The sequence below is a fragment of the Trachypithecus francoisi genome, unplaced genomic scaffold (assembly GCF_009764315.1).
Source record: "Trachypithecus francoisi isolate TF-2019V2 unplaced genomic scaffold, Tfra_2.0 Lachesis_group2, whole genome shotgun sequence".
Lineage (NCBI taxonomy): Eukaryota > Metazoa > Chordata > Mammalia > Primates > Cercopithecidae > Trachypithecus > Trachypithecus francoisi.
In genome coordinates, this window is record NW_022681465.1 from 45,198,937 (window position 1) to 45,216,621 (window position 17,685).

The window sequence follows — 17,685 nt, forward strand, 5'->3', positions numbered from 1 at the left end:
GAACAGAAAAGGAGGGAAATGTTAGAGAGAAGGAGAATTAAGCAGAAGAGGAGTTATACTCTAATTAATGTGTGGCAGGTCTTTTGTGAAGATGGATTGGGAGTGGTCTCAAGGTTGCCAGTGTTGGCCAGAGAACATTGCTATAGGTAATCAACTTTCCTAGTCTAAAGAGAGCTCAAAAAGCTGTAGTTTATAACCAATGGAAACTCCAAAGCCTTTTACCTTGGCACAATTCCCAGGGAAGTGGCTGAGGAGACCCACTGGCTATGAACACCATTCTGTGCAATTTGACACTTTTCATTTGGTAGAATTTTGTTGCTAAGGCTATTGCATCAAGTTACCGAAATCTTAGTGGATGTAAATTGTCTCATGTGTTACTTAGCCTGGCAAGAATTTAAAGGGCATGCCTCCTACTGAAAAGAAAGATTTAACTTTAATCCATTAAAGCAATAAGCTGCATTCTAAACCCTATGGAGAGAACGCACATGCTATATAGTTTGTATTCTGAGATAACAAAGTAACTTTTTTAACAACAAAAAAAATTTTGATGGAATCCTGGATCCTTCATTATGAAGTATGTCTACAATCACGGGCATTTTTAGGGATTAGACATTTTATTTATATTTTTAAATCATTTTGTGTAGTTCCGTTTTGTAAAATGTGTGTGCAACCGAGCACTGTTTTTAACTAAATCCCAGAAGAGAAACAAATCAATGCTGACTTACAGAGGATGTAAACAAGGGTTTAGTGTTTTCAAATCCTAAATGTTGGCAGAGTAAGGAGAGTAGTTAATAGAGCAATACTTTAGGGTTTATTAACCTACTAAAATGATTCAGGCATACAGAGGCTGCTTCTGTTTCTAAAACAGGATATTATTAACATGCTTCCTTTCTTCCCTTAGGCTGAAAATGCCCAAACCTTCAATTTCATTGTCATTCTCCTCTGACTCAAAGTCATCCAACACCAGACAGGCTGGCCATACAATGGAAGAAATGGCTAAGATCACCAAGAATCAACTGAGATAAACAGATGTTACAGGTGTCAATGTCTGGAGGGGAGGAACTCAATCCTGCTGCACATTAGAATCAGCTGGGGAAATTTTAGAACCTACTCATGCTTGGCCCCAAGGCCCTAGGTGCAGACATTGGTTTAGGATTGGGCCTATGAATCAGTACTACTTTAAAAAAGTTTTCCAAGTGATTCTGCTGTGTACTCAAGTTTGAGACACAGTGGTTATTTAAGATGAAAAACACGAAAAGATAAACTTGAACTGGAGAGAACTGAGGTTCAGTGACATGTAGGTTACAAGTTACTATACATCAGTTATTACATTTAGGTCATAAAAATAAACAAAATTAATATTTTAGAAGCATTTTAGTGATACTCCCTGCTTTCATCCTCTCTCTTGTCAGCATAGCCAGTTGAATTTTCGAAAAAGGAAATGTAACTACAACAGCCTTGTTCATGGCTTCAGGGGAAAGCACTGCTAGGATCCTGAGTTCCCTGCCCACCATGCCGGCCCTGGAGCTTGGGTGGCCCAGGATCCTTTCGCCATTCTGAAACAGAAACCATGGATGGGGATATGGTGTATTTCCAAACCTGATACCAGAGAGCATTTCCAAGTATCTTTCACCCAGTATTCTGGCAACTAAACAATTCAGGAAAAAAAACCCTAACTCAAAAACCAAACAAAAGGAAAAGAGAGCACATATATACCTTTTCATTTGACTACACAGCAATAACTTAATCTCCGGTATCAGGTATTTGCTTTCCTTACCATTCCCACTTTATCATCTCACCTTCCTCACTTCCTTACACTATCACAAGGACCTCCCTGCTTTTCATCTGGCTTTGGTATCTTACCCCTAATTTAGCTTGTGAATTGCTACAGATTAATCTTCTTACTCAAAGTACATAGCACTTGTATAAAACTCATTGTTTAGCTACACATTATGGTGTTTTGAATCACAAGAGTGTTTTTAATATATAAGCACCAGCTTTATTAACTGTAAGAATTCAATATACATTTGTTTATAAAGAAAGGTTTCTGTTTAAGCATCAATTTTCCATTAAGATAATTAGTTTTTATCTGTGGAATCTTCAATGGGGAAAAATCAATCATTTCTATTTTAACCCACTCACAAAAAGAAGTAAGTCCTGAGACAACTGTGGGCTTCATAGTCATCGAAAGATCCATAGGATCCCAAATATCCTACCCCAAGGCCCTAGGACTTCACACCTAAATTTACTTATTTTTAGCTCTTGTGTCTCCTTTAAATATGACATTTTAAAATAGCAACACAGAAAGCTGCAGGCTAAAACTGTAACTTGTAAACCTGTTGGAACAAATTCAGCCCTCACATTAAGGGAAACTAAATTACATATTCATCTCCCCCAAATTGTTTCCCCACAAGTAATCAAGCTTATCTGTGACCCAATTTTAGTTGTTCATGAGTGGGGGGTGGGGTTCCATAAACTCACGCGGTGGAAACACTTGAAAGATTTATGAGCCTGTAAATGGGTGCTAGCCATTTCAAGTAAATACAGGCCAAACCAAACTCTTAGCTGTCTGCATTTAGCCTTGATTACAGGAGTTACACAAATAAGACTACAAATGTCTCTAGAACTTAGAAAACTGCTTAGACACTTTTTTTCCCAGAAACCTTAAAGCATAGGGAGTAGGTAACCTACTGAGCCTCAGAATCAAATCTTTTACTGAAATATTTTTTTCCTGCCTATTTTTATGGCAGCAAAAAGCCATAGAGAATTTTTGGAGCTCATACTAAACTCTCCCTGATGATAAATGTAGTGGTCTCACCACTTGGGCTCCACTGACATTCTGAGCAGTTGGATGTACCTAAGCCTAAGTCTGGATTCAGCACAAATACTAGGTTTCCTCAGTTATAAATTCTACTCATGAAGATCTGTCATCACAGATCCTAGATTACACTGATAAATCCACTGGATAGCATCTGCTACAATTGAATCCGGCAGATAAAGCTAGAAGAAAGATAATGATTATGCTATTTTAACTAGTTCAAAATAAAATTGTTTGGAGGACTGTGATTAGTAACTGTATCAGGTATTCCACTGTGTTTTTTCAATTTCAAAACGTTTTCAAGTTGCATGCTCTATCATTTGTTTGTATGATTTTAGAATCTGTGTCACTATATTGATACTCTCGATTGCCACCTTTCTTGACTGAAGACTACGCTAATATGGTGCTGACCCATTCTTACAGGTAGGCAATCAGTTACACGTTGACCGTCATTGGCTGTTTCTCGGATGTATGATATCTTTGCTCACACGAAGCAGCTAGATCTGAATTCCAAATGTTACAGCTGTTCCAGATGCTGTAACAGACATTATGATACCTTCTATCTAGGCACCAGTCTTCTTTTGAAATAGAGTTCATATCTGCCTAGGTATTTTCTCAAAAGCCAGGACAAGGATCACTGTTTGTCTGTGTCACACCAGATACAATAATTTAGGCATGCAATCACACTGTCTCTACCTGCTGCTATCCTTTCAGGATAGCCAGGTATCTCTATTTGCACTTCCTTGGTAAAGATTCACATGAAAGCTGATGAGATGGGACAGGACTATTTCACACAGGAAATGTGGAAGATAAGCAGTCTCTAACCTGGTTCACTGAGTGGGCTTAATTAGGTCTCCTATTCTTTTATGGGCACAGAAATTATTAGTCTCAGCTTTGATTTCCCCACCTAATATAAATAAAGTTGAGTTCATTAAACCATTTGATCTGCTTCCAGCCTCTCAAATTGGATTTTCTGTACTTAACTTTGTAAATACAACATCGTGAGGAAATTGAGAGAAAAATAATACCACCAAGGGAAAGACAGTAGGCGAGGCCTTGTTTAGAATTCAAGTCATATCTTACTTGCTGGTAAGTGAAACTGACAACCTAATGCCATTTTACATTATAGCTCTTCAAAAATATCATTTGTGACAGTTGTTATTGACATTCTAGAAATGAGACAAAAATGAGGTTAGATAAAATATTTTCCTTTAGCGATTCAAAGTTCCAACAATAAGTTAACTGACTTTAAATAACTGCTCTTAGGGATCCAAAGCATTGATTTATGTCTGTTTCTGATATGGAAAGATTTGCTTTAAATTTCTATTGAAATTTGAAAACATATAAAAAGGTCTTAAGAGAAAAAGTAAACCCTCATTTACATATTAGCAAACTGGGAATGAATAAGCTTGAAAGTATTTAAACTTAAACAGATTTCAAATGAAATGACATTCAACTGAAATACTTATTTTATTTGAATTGTGTACAGGTAGCACACGAACTAACTTGTACTCAAAGTCAGTACCCCTTAAATAATATTTCAAAGTTTTAGATGTCAAAGCAGTGGTGTTCAGTAGGCTTAATATCCTTTAAAATGTCTTCTGCTGGTTCATTCCTCTTTCAGTGGCTTCCTAGTGTCTCAGTTTCTATGAGGCCTGAGATGCCTGCACATTTTTCAGCTTTAAAGATGTCTTGATGGATGTGAACAATGGCAGTGGGTCTTTCACACATGCTTAGCTCTGTCTCACAGTCTGCAAATGCTGGAATGGATTCCAGGCAATGGTGTGATTGGAAGAACACAGACAGTTCAGAGTCAAAGACCTGACTCTGTCATTTCTTAGTTATGTAACCTGGTGCAAATCATTAAGGTCCCTAAGTTCTACTCTTGACCTGCAAATTTAAGAGAATAAGACCTCATCTATTTTGAGAATCAAGTGAGATAATGTACCTGAAAGTACTTTCTAAAATGAAAAGTCATATGTAAATGCTATCTGGCAAATTCTTTTTTTTGTGATCAGCTGATTAAATAATGCGGGCCAGTGAGTATGTCAGCACTAAGAGAGTTACATAGTTCAGAGGGTTGAGAAATAGAACAGGACGCATGTTGGATTCCTAGCCCTACTCTTTAGGATCAAGGCCAGCTTACAAAAGCATACACCAGTGGTAGCCTGACAAAAACAATTGCTGGGACTTACTCAGAAATAATGTAAACCAGTTAACTTTATACAGATAGGAGCATCATTTGTCATCCATGGGGAAGAAATCGTAGTCAATATGCCATAACTATAAGCCTTAAAAATTACAGTTAGAAACGTTATATTTCTTCTAAAACTTTCTTAAACATGACATACTTTGATCACTAAGGCTTAGACAGGCCCAATTATTGGGTGAAAATTTTAGCATTCTAGCTGCTCAAATAATTATACAGGGAGAAAGCATGAGACCTGGGGGTGGAAGAGAGACAGAGAGTAGGAAATAAAAAAATGAAGGAAAAAATGTTCTGCACCAGAAGAATTAGATTTCACTATAGATATATTTAAATAATCATAGTGAATCTGAAGAGCTAACAAGATGTGAAGAAATAGAAAATAATCATTTTTTTAAGGCTCATGTGCTCAGATAGCAGTATTTTCACTAACAACCAATTATTTGAATGACATCTATCACCAAAATCCTGGGAATTTAAGGATTAAAAAATAATTATAAAACAGTTTCCAAATCATCAGACTTTTATGAAAAAAAGAGGGATCAAGTGGCATCATATCCAATTTTTTTTCCCACAGAAGAGAAATAACCAAGTAAATTAATGATACAGCATATCTGTTGCTGTTAGCCAAGGGCAAGAAGAGCTGTCTTAATGTTGGTCTCACTTTGCACTAAAGTATAACACACTTATCAAATAGTATAAGTCTTAAGGCAAGAAAAAGTGGTTAAAGGTGTCCTGGACAAAATGACCATCCATACCAGATTAAAGTAGACAACAATCACAAAGGTGAATGCACAAAAAGCCCACTGCTACTTTCCTTACTACTAATTATGGTGTACCTGTGTAACAGACACAGATGCCAGTTGCCAGTATGACATTTATTCCCTGTTCTTCTGGTAACAGCACTTTAGAATTTCCTTTGAAATCCATGTGATTTCATCATAACTGACCTCATTCTTCTCTGTTCTTGCTCTAGCCATGGGCATATGACCTGGACAATCAATGTTATCTGCTCTCCTATCCACAGTGATAAGTTCAGGGGTGAATATTGAATCCATGCAGCCAACAGGACTCCTATTTAGAACTTCTGCTGGAACTGTTGAAAAGAGAAACTATCTTTCTTCTGGACTGGCAGGCTGAAAGGATGAAAACCTGAAGCCACCAGTCACTGTGTTGCCACCCTGAGGGAGGCATCTTACAGTGATGAAATGACTGATTTCTATAACATCGGCTCAACACCTAGATGGTGAAAGTCAGAATGCTGTGACATCTTGAACCTCTGAATTCAGCAATGATTGAAGCCAGTCATTCACAGACAACTCATTTAAGCTTTAAGGCTTAAGCCATGGCAGTTTACATTGGATTTCTGTCATTTGTATTAACATGAATCCTAAGTTGGCTTCATAAAATGTAGGTATATTTATTTATTGAATCAGTATACTCTGCTTTAGAAGATAGCTTCACAAAGGAATCCAAATGTGACTATTTAACAAAAGGATTTAAGATTAATTTCTTACTTTATTTGTATGAATGTCCAGTTGCATTTTCCCCTTTAGCTGACTTACAGCAAACATGGTGTGCAAGACTTAACAAGTTTCTTCTTTTTAGAAAGGCAAAAGTTGCCTTTCACACCTAAGAACTCAAAGCAAACACTACTTGAGGTCACAAATCTACTACTACTTGAGTAACATAAATCTCAGCTTTTCTTTCAACACCTCTCTTGAAGAGGCTCTGCCAAAACCTCTCTCCCACTATGCTGCTATGTAAATCTCCCATATCCAGTTTACCAAAGGCATCTCCCAAGGAATCTCTGGCAGGTCCCGCGACAGCAGAGGGAACTATTTGAGAAATTCATCTGGTGATGAGCTGTCTGGAGCTTCAGTTAACTCCACATACTTAAGGGCAGGGAGAATTGCAGTCTAGGAAGACCACCTGGGATTGCCTGTAGGACATTCATCTTTCAGAACAGACAAGGTCAGAAGAGAAAAGGTGCTCAGAGACTTTCAGAAAAGGTATTTCTTTCCCTTTCAGAACCAGGTTCTTTATTAGGTCTCTGTATATTGTTTTCTTTTTCTAAGTGAATATAGAAGATCCAGCATGTACTTGTTAAAAACATAGTAGGGTAGACTATGAATACTCTCAGTATATTTGTTTTACATTCTTTCAGAATATCATATATACTTTATACTGCTGAATATATAAAATTATAGTTTTCTGTTAACAATTTAGTTATGTTGACTGATTGGAAGTGATTCTTTTTCTTCTAGGTCCATAGCTTTTAAACTTCAATCTGCATTAGAATCCTCTGAGGACTTACTCAAAGTGCTGACACCCAGGGCCCACACTAGACCTGAGAAATAAGAATCTCTGTAGAAGGAGCCTAGAAATAGGAATTTTCTAGTGATACAAGTCACCTGGAAACCACACACTGGGAAACACTGTCCTGGGGGTAAATTCACATCCAAGGGCATACACACATTTGTACCTTATAAATCTACTTAACAATTCACATCACTGGTGATATATCTACATCTTGATGCTTTTATCATAAAATCCTATTTACCAAGAGGCACGGCACAGAGTTGCAAAGAGCATGTAATAATTGCTCTGACTGGTTGTTTTGTCTGCAATCACCCCCTGTATTCATGCCACAGGAGGATAAAGTGTTCCTGACTCACTGCTGAAGTGGCAACACAATATAAACAGCTTCAGCTCTCCTTCAGATAGCAAAGCAAAAGACACATCATAGACCCCCACGGATCCACTGGAACATTTTAATTTGAAAATTTATATATATTTTTTTTGGTGCTTATTTTTTACTTTCATTTTGAACATGGAATTACAAAGAAGTACTTGTTGTATTATCTTTAACATTAGAATATGTTCTGCCAATTGTGGTCCAAATGTAGTTCATGTGGTTTGGCAGCTGGTCAATCAGTATTGCAAGGGAGAACAGTACCTCTTAATGAAAAATATATGTCAAAATTGAAAGTTTAGCAATAGTAGATTGAACAAAGCTCTTCATGAGTCACATATATCCGTTTTGAAAGCTATGCTTGTAGTAAGTCATGTTTGAAATACGTATCAATTCTTGTGGACTGCTTGGTACTACTGAGTGCAATGGAACAATGGTTTCATAAATAGTTCTCCCATTGGAACTCTTCAACTTATATCCTGTATATCCCTATGTCTTCCTATGATTATTATCCCTATGAATATGTAATAATCATATTACAGTCTAGATTAATGTTAAAGTTCTCTTCTCTGTTTCTCTGTTCCCTCATTAGCTTCCCTTTTCATCTCTGTACTTTTTCTTTTTACTAGCACCAAGGATTAGTATCAGGTACTACTTTTATTACTGTATCTCTAGTGTCTACTTCAGCAATCTTCAGCAATTGGCACATAGAAAGTGCTTAATAAATATTTATTGAATTAATGAACAACAAAAAAATGAACTAAATGACTTTCTTTTCTTTGGTCACATTATCTTTTGTTCCATTTTAACTTAATCTATATCCTCAAGCTGGAGCAGGTGAGCGTCATCTCTGATTTTCACCATCTGCCACAGGATACCTAAAATTCATCAATCTCACTTTTGGTAGGCTTATAGGATTGCATGTCTGTTTCTTCTACTAATGATCCAGAGGACAATGAATGGTTTTCACGAAATATTGGCCAGCATTTCCCCTCCCCCCAAAGTCCAAAGGTTTTCTTTGTAATCAATAATCAGCTTAAGGAAATTAAGACAGAAAAAGAGACCAAGTAAATGACCCGGGTCACAAGTAATTTTTCTCCACATTTGTTCACATGTGTGTGAAGCTTGCAGGGACTGAGAACCAGGATGGGAGTTGGAGTTTGTAAGAACAAGGACCTTCTAGGGTCTGGTAATTTCTAAAGAACTTCCTACCACACAATACCTGAAACCAGATAATGAATAAATCCTTAAGAAACACAAGATACATTGTTAAGGCATGGCATGGTCCAAATCAGCCAATTAAAGGCTAATTAATAATTTAAAAAATATAAAAATCTTCAACTGAAATTTCACATCCAGCCAAATTAAGCTTCCTACGTAAAGGAGAAATAAGATCTTTTTCAAATAAGCAAACATTGAGGGAGTTCATTACCATCAGACTTGCCTTACAAGAGATCTTGAAAGGAGCACTAAATAGAGAAAGGAAAGATTGTTACCAGCTAATACAAAACACACTTAAATACATAGACCAGTGACACTATAAAGCAATCTCATAAATAAGCCAGAATGATAACCAGTTAACACCACAATGACAGGACCAAATCCAAACATATCAATACTAACCTTGAATGTAAACAAGTGAAATGCCCCACTTAAAAGGCACAGACTGGCAAGCCAGATAAAAAAGCAAGCCCCAAATGTATGCTGTCTTCAAGAGACCCATCTCACACATAATGACACCCATAGGCTCAAAATAGAGGGATGGAGGAAAATCTACCAAGCAAATGGAAAACAGAAAAAAACAGAAGTTGCAGTTCTAATTTCAGACAAAACAGACTTTAAATCAACAAAGATTTAAAAAGACAAATAAGGGCATTAAATATTGGTAAAGGGTTCAATTCACCTAAAGGACCTAACTAACCTAAATACATATGCACCCAACACAGGAGCACCTAAGTTCATAAGGCAAGTTCTTAGAAACCTACAAAGAGACATAGACTCCCGCATAATAATGGGAGACTTCAACATTCCACTGACAGTATTAGATAGATTACTGAGGCAGAAAATTAACAAAGATATTCAGGACCTGAACTCAAAGTTGGACCAAATGTATTTGCTAGACCTCTACAGAACTCTCCACCCAAAAAAACAACAAAATACATACTCTTCATGGCACATACTCTAAAATCTACCACATAATTGGACATAAAATGATCCTCAGCAAATGCAAAAGAACCACAATCATACCAACCACACTCTCAAACCACAGTGCAGTAAAAACAGAAGTCAAGACTAAGAAAATTGCTCAAAACCATGCAATTACATGGAAATTAAACAATATGCTGCTAAATGATTTTTGGGTAAATAATGAAATTAAAAGAAATTCTTTGAAACTAATGAGAACAAAGATACAAAATGCCAGAAACTCTGAGACACAGGTAAAGTAGTGTTAAGAGGGAACTTCATAGCACTAAATGCCCACATCAAAAAGTTAGAAAGATCTGAAATTAATAGCCAAACATCACAACTCAAACATTAGAGAAACAAGAAGAAATGAACCACAACGCTACCAGAAGACAAGAAATAACCAAAATTCCAGTTGAACTGAAAGATATCAAGACACAAAAAAATCCAAAAGATTAATTAATCGAGGAGTTGGTTTTTTGAAAATATTAATAAGATATATAGGCCACTAGCTAGATTAATAAAGAAGAAAACAGATCCAAATAAACATAATTAGAAATGACAAAGGGGATGTTATCACTGGCCCTCACATAAATAAAAATTACCACCAGAAACTACGACAAACACACCTTGCATACAAACTAGAAAACCTAGAAGAGATGGATAAATTCCGGGACACATACACCTTCCCAAGACTGAATCTGAAAAAAATAAGTTTCCTGAACAGACCAGTAACAAGCTCCAAAACTGAGTCAGTAATAAATAGCCTACCAACCAACAAGAACAAAAAAAGCCCAGGACCTGATGGATTTACAGCCAAATTCTACCAGATGTACAAAGAAGAGCTGGTTCCACTTCTGTTGAAACTGTTCAAAAAAATTGAGGAGAAAGAACTCCTCTCCAACTCATTCTATGAGGCCAGCATCATCCTGATATCAAAACCTGGCAGAGAAACAACAAAAGAAAAATGCAGGAAAATATCCTTGATGAACATCGATGCAAAAATCCTCAACAAAATACTACAAACCATATTCAACAGCACATCAAAAAGCCAATCCATCATGATCAGGTAGACTTCAGCCCCGGGAGGTCTTTCACCTCCCTGGTTAGCTGTATGTCTAGGGATGTGTGTGTGTGTGTGTGTGTGTGTGTGGCAATTGTGAATGGGATTGCCTACGAGGCTACAGTAAGCAAAATAGCATGGTACTGGTACGAAAACAGACACATACACCTATGGAACAAAATAGAGCCCAGAAATAAGGCCACATAGCTAGGATCATCCGATCTTTAAGTAAGCTGACCAAAACAAATCACTAGGAAAAGGCTCCCTATTCAATAAATGGTGCTGGGATAAATGTCTAGCCATACATAGAAGATTGAAGCTGGACTGCTTCCTTACACCATACACAAAAATCAACTCAAGATGAATAAAAAACTTAATGTAAAACCCGAAACTATAAAACCCCAGGAAAATCACCTAGGCAATACCACCCTAGACATAATAATGAGCAAAGATTACATGACAAAGACAACAATAGCAATCTCAACAAAAGCAAAAATTGACAAATGTGATCTAATTAAACTTAAGAACTTCTGCACAACAAAAGAAACTATGAACAGAGAAAACAGACAACCTATAGAATGGGAGAAAAAAATTCAAATTATGCATCTGACAAAGGTCTAATACTCAGTGTCTATGAGGAACTTAAATTTACAAGAGGAAAACAAACAACCCCACTAAAAACTGGGCAAAGGACATGAGCTTACACTTTTCAAATGAAGACATACATGTGGCCAACAGGCATATGAAAAAAAGTTCAATATCACTGATCATTAGAGAAATACAAATCAAAACCACAATGAGATAGCATCTTACACCAGTCAGAATGAGTATTACTAAAAAGACAAAAAAAATAAACAAACAGATGCTGGCAAGGTTGCCAAAAAAAGGGAACAGTTATACACTGTTGATGCTAATGTAAATTAGTCCAACCATTGTGGAAAGCATTATGGTGATTCCTCAAAGAGCTAAAAGCAGATCTATCATTCAACCCAGCAATCTCATTACTGGGGATGATATCCATAGGAATAGAAATCATTCTATCATAAAGACACATGCATGTGGATGTTCATTGCAGCACTGATCACAATAGCAAAGACATGGAATCAACCTAAATGCCCATCAATGACAGATTGGATAAAGAAAATGTGATACATATACACCATGGAATACTATACAGCCATAAAAAAGAACAAGATCATGTTTGTTTGTGTTTTTTGTAGGAACAAGGATGGAGCTGGAAGCTATCACCCTTGGCAAACCAACGTAAGAAGAGAAAGCCAAGTACTGCATATTCTCACTTATAAAATGGAGCTAAATGATGAGAACTCATGAACACAAAGAAGGGAACAACAGACATTGGCATCTACTTGAAGGTGAAGGTGGGAGGAGGGAGAGGAACAGAAAAAATAAGTATCGAGTAATAGGCTTAATACCTGAAATAATACGTTAAACAACCCCTCGTTGCACAGATTTACTTGTATAACAAACCTTTACATACACCCCTGAACCTAAAGTAAAAGTTTAAAAGAGAATTAAAAACATATATATAATTATGTATTTTAAACATTTATGAATATACATTACCATGGACCCTGTCTCAAGAGGGAGCAAACTATTTTTTGTTTTCCACTTTTCCCTCAGCATTGAGCACATTACTTGACAAACGGGAAATAAAGAAAGTAATGGGAGGAGAGCTACATAAATGATGATACAAGAAAATAACTGGTAAGTGACATAAGATGGTTCAAATAAATAGAAAGCTATTCATAGGGGAGAGAACCCAGCTATAATGGAAATAAAGCAAGGCTTCTAGAAGGTCATGGAACCCTAAATAATTTAAAGGTCTAAATAATATGATTTTAGTAGACAGATGATAAAGGAGAACTGAAGGCAACTTATTAATATAAATGATATAAGAAAATGGGCAGAGAGAGGAAAGTGTAAATTGTTTAATGGGGAATAATAACAAGTATTGCAACCAGACTGGAACAAATGGAATGTCTAACAGTCATAGACCAAGCTGAAAGGTATCCAGGGACCTTGATCACTGGTTTAAGGGAAATAAAATCTTGTTGAGGAGTAAGTAGGAAACTAGCTACCAGGGGAATGGCAACAGGGGAAAGTAGAACAACCTAGCCCCAATGTAAAGAAACACTGAACACGATTAGCGTGCTATTGAAGTTGTTTGTATTTCAGGTCCTGGATTTAAGCAGTAATAGTGTGAATGAAAAGGAAAGGTTAAATGTGAGATACACTATAATAGTTAATCAAAAAGAAAGGGTAATTTTATTAGCTGTGAAGAGAGGGGTGGGGAATGAAGTGCTCAGATACCTGGGGGAATTTTCAGTATTGAAGGAGATTGTAGCTCGTTTCCCAGGGAGAAAAGTGGTGTAAATGGACAAAGTGGTTAATTACTACTACTATCATGAAATGCAATTTCAAGCTAATAAAGTAGCTTTATTAACTACGAAACCATTTCTGTTAGCGTTGCTTTTTTTTTCTTTCCCCTGGCCTTACCAAAACAAAACCGGAAAAGCCTTTGTGAATGGAAAATACAGGCAATGTCGTAAACATACAACTTGATAATGATGATACTAGTTAGAGGAAGAACACAGAAATTTAAATTCACCATTTTCTAGTTTTATAGATTAGGGATGTTGGATATGTACACAGTGTATTAATATGTTAATACATATAGAGGGTCTACAAAAGTATTCTGAACATCATAATGTTCTAAATAGATGAGGTAAAATGTGGAGTGAAATTCCCTAGAATCTAGGCAGTAGTGCTTGTTTGCCACTTATTAGGGTGATGATGGCTAAACAAGGAAACTGGTAACTCTAGAAGAAAGAGAAGCAGACACAGAACTGTGAAGAGAAGACAAATCCAAAACATCAGAAAAGAACTAAAAATGACATGTTCTTAACTATAAAAGTATTCAAATTTAATTTTTCTTCCTCAGAAAATAAAATAACTGGTAATACAATTTAGTGAAGACTCTACCATAAACAGCAACAAAAAGTTGGATAGTTGCCAAGTTTTTCATCTACTAACTTTAAAGTGCTACTTGTTTATGTCCTCATAATTTTTATTATAAAAGTAGTAAAGCAAGGTTGTGATGAAGACAATCATGCAAATCTAAAGCAGAAAGTAAAATACCCCTGATACCTCTTCCCCATCCCATTTCCTAGAGAAAACTACTGCTAGTAGATTGATGTATATTGTTCCATATTTTTTCCATGCATATTAACATTAGTAACATAAATTGAATTCAGTATCTTTTTCAAAGAAATCATTCACTCAAATAGTGAGTTTAAGTGCACAATGCTGAAAATCCCAAGTCAAATGATATTGAAATCCTATTTTCAGGGAACTCATAGTCTAGTGGGAAAGAAAGGTAAATCAATTATTAAAATACACCACACATCACTAAGAAATTATTACTTTGTCTAATAATTATTAAATAAATTTCAAAAATTTCAGAATATTTTCAGAGATTAAGATGAATACAGTTTAAATGAATGAAAAGTGATTCTTAGGATGCAAATTTGATTAACTTATAGAAAATTTACAGAAGGTTTCCACTGTAAGTAGTACATGATTTAGCATTTCAGATAAATCAGACAAAATTTCTTTGTATCATGGGGTGACTGTCATTTAAAGTACTCATTTCCTGGTGGGTTTAATACATGAAAATATCTTTGGCCTAAAACCTTTCATTTCATTTTTGGTCCACTAAAAATTCATCTAAACAAATGAGAACTTGATATCTCTATTTCAAATATTTTAGGACTCAGAGAAAAGCTAAGCTTCTCTTACAATTCATAAATATGTCTGCACAGGCCAAACAAAAGTCAATGAAAAGTGCCTCCAAGATCATCTGATTTCTGAGAACAAGCCTGGTGTTTTAACATAGCCTTTGTGTATAGTCGGGCATTTCCTTTTCTTTTAGATGATGGATAGATGTGTGCTCATATTTAGGTGGTTCTTTTGATCCACCCCAGGAACTGCGTATGAAACTATTGCTTCTCAGAAATGGTGAATTAGCTCATTATTTATTTCTTAGGAAGCCTGTGTGTCATGTTGCAGTTAGCTTTTATGCATTCCCATTCATTTTGTTCCCCTATTAACATAGACTTCCTAACCTGGCCAGTTTTCAGTAATTCATGTTTAAGGACTAGTATGTTTGTAATCTACCATAGGCCAATTCTTATGAATGAAATGCTAAGATGATAAGAGTAATTACCAGGGTGACCCTGATTAAGTCAACATTTTCTTTTTTTTTTTTTTTTGCTCTGTAATGCCTGAATGGAACTCAGAAATTCAACCAACTTGTGATGTTTTAAGAAACACATGAAATTTATACTAATAATTCATGTAACTATCCTTAGTTTATTGAAACACATTTAAGTGTATGTCCTTAATTTTCTGATGTTTTTTAGTCTCTCTTTCTCCTTGACTCTAAATCCCTGAAGGGCTGTGATAGAATGTTTGCAAATCCACTCAATTTAGTGTGGTGGATTAGTACAATTTTATAAACACATATTATACAACTTGGGTTCATGACATGACGAATTAATTTCTCTTTAGCTACTGCAAAATAGAAAAAAACTTAAATGGAATTCTTTTATTAAAATCTTACTCAAAAGTTATAGCTTTTAGAAAAGAAAATTTCCAATTATTTTTCATTATCTGGTTCTAAATGTCTGTTATAGACAGATATTTACTATATGACAGAGAAAAGATTACAGGTATGAACATTTAGAATAAAAAATAAAATTTATTCTGAAATCTCTCAGAAATATCTAATTACATGTCATGGGACAGATAACAGTAAGTCATTCTGTTATTCTTGGAACACACTACAGCTGTATTATTTGCCTCATCTTGTTTCAGTTGTCTCCAACAGGACCAGTAAGTACAATCTGAGACTTGTGGCAGAATTGCAATAATGAGTTTATAAGAGTTTTTATCTGAGGAAATCCCAACAATTCTTTTTTTTTTTTTGAGACGGAGTCTCGCTCTGTCGCCCAGGCTGGAGTGCAGTGGCCGGATCTCAGCTCACTGCAAGCTCCGCCTCCTGGGTTTACGCCATTCTCCTGCCTCAGCCTCCCAAGTAGCTGGGACTACAGGCGCCCGCCAACTCGCCCGGCTAGTTTTTTTTTGTATATTTTAGTAGAGACGGGGTTTCGCCGTGTTAGCCAGGATGGTCTCGATCTCCTGACCTCGCGATCCACCCGTCTCGGCCTCCCAAAGTGCTGGGATTACAGGCTTGAGCCACCGCGCCCGGTCCCAACAATTCTTGATACCACATCTATTCTCTTTATCATCTGCTTTGATGAAAGATCATTCTGCCCAGATTCTGTGAGTGGAAAGTCATAGTTGCTCCCTCTGACTTCATATCTATACAAAGGAAAATGTCAAGCTTGAAAGAACTCAGGGAATGATGAACAGTTTTTGTGTTACTCTGTGATTTACTTCTATGAACAACACATTTTGAGAATTTTTATGAATTGAAGAGATAGCAAGCTGCATATAAATGCAACAGATTATCTGAGGATAACATCAATATCAATTTAAGGGTCAGAATTAGTGTTCCTCCTCCACTACAAATATGAATTTTTTCTAGAATCCTCTGAAAACGTCTGTTGTGATTTGTCAATATTCACTTTCAAGGAGCCATGTAAAATACTGTGCTGGGGCTGGTTTGTACTAGCTCTATGAGAGCCAATTGTTACATTTTCAAGAATTTGGTGAACCAGTTATTAAACACAGCCATTATATAAAATTATACAGGCCAGGCATGGTAGCTAACACTTGTAATCCCAGCACTTCGAGTAACTGAGACAGAAGGATATCTTGAGGTCAGGAGTTTGAGACCCACCTCAACAACATGGTGAGACCCTCTCTCTACTAAAAATACAAAAATTAGCCAGGCGTGGTGGTACATGCCTGTAATCTCAGCTACTTAGGAGGCTGAGGCACAAGAATCACTTGAACCTGGGAGATGGAGGTTGCAGTGAGTTGCCATCACGCCACTGCACTCCAGCCTGGGTGACAGAGTGAGACTGTCTCAAATGAAAAAAATAATAATAATAATAAAATTGTATAGACCTACAATTAACTAGATTAAAAGCAAAGGTAGTAAATACTCAAAACTCATGACTTATTATTTTGCTACATTTTATTATTATTCATGCATCTACTGTATCTGTCTAGTAGAAATACCCCAGAATGGTGTGCCGTATGCATCTCTTCCCAATGCTGTGGTCAGTGATTCTCCATTGGTAGCTTGGAAGCTACCATGTTGGAAGCATTTAAAACACAGAAATTAACTGATGCTCCAAGTCAGTTGTTGTCTAACCACAGAAGTCAGCTGTTAAACATTTACCAACACAATACTGCCAGGATAGGTTCCTGGATTACAAAAAAGAATGAGACATTGCTTTTATAAATATTATGACCTAATATGTATTTATGAGAGATAAATATTTGACTGTAAGATATCTTCTAAATGATAAAATAGGGGTTAAAGGCATTAGAAAAGAAGAAAGAGACACAATTAATTTTGCCTGAAGTGTCCTGAGAACGTCTCATAGAAGAACATAGAATAATAACCTTTGAACTAGACCTTGAAAGTTGAGTAAAAAATCATTTGACAGAGATGGGAAATGCTCTTAAAAAAACAAAACAAAACAAAACAAAGAATGAAATATGAA

General features: G+C 36.2%; 1 protein-coding gene across 1 annotated transcript in view; it reads right to left on the reverse strand.

Moving 5' to 3' along the window:
- Nucleotides 1–17,685, reverse strand: part of ADGRV1 (adhesion G protein-coupled receptor V1) — a 544,806-nt gene that overhangs the window by 148,590 nt on the left and 378,531 nt on the right.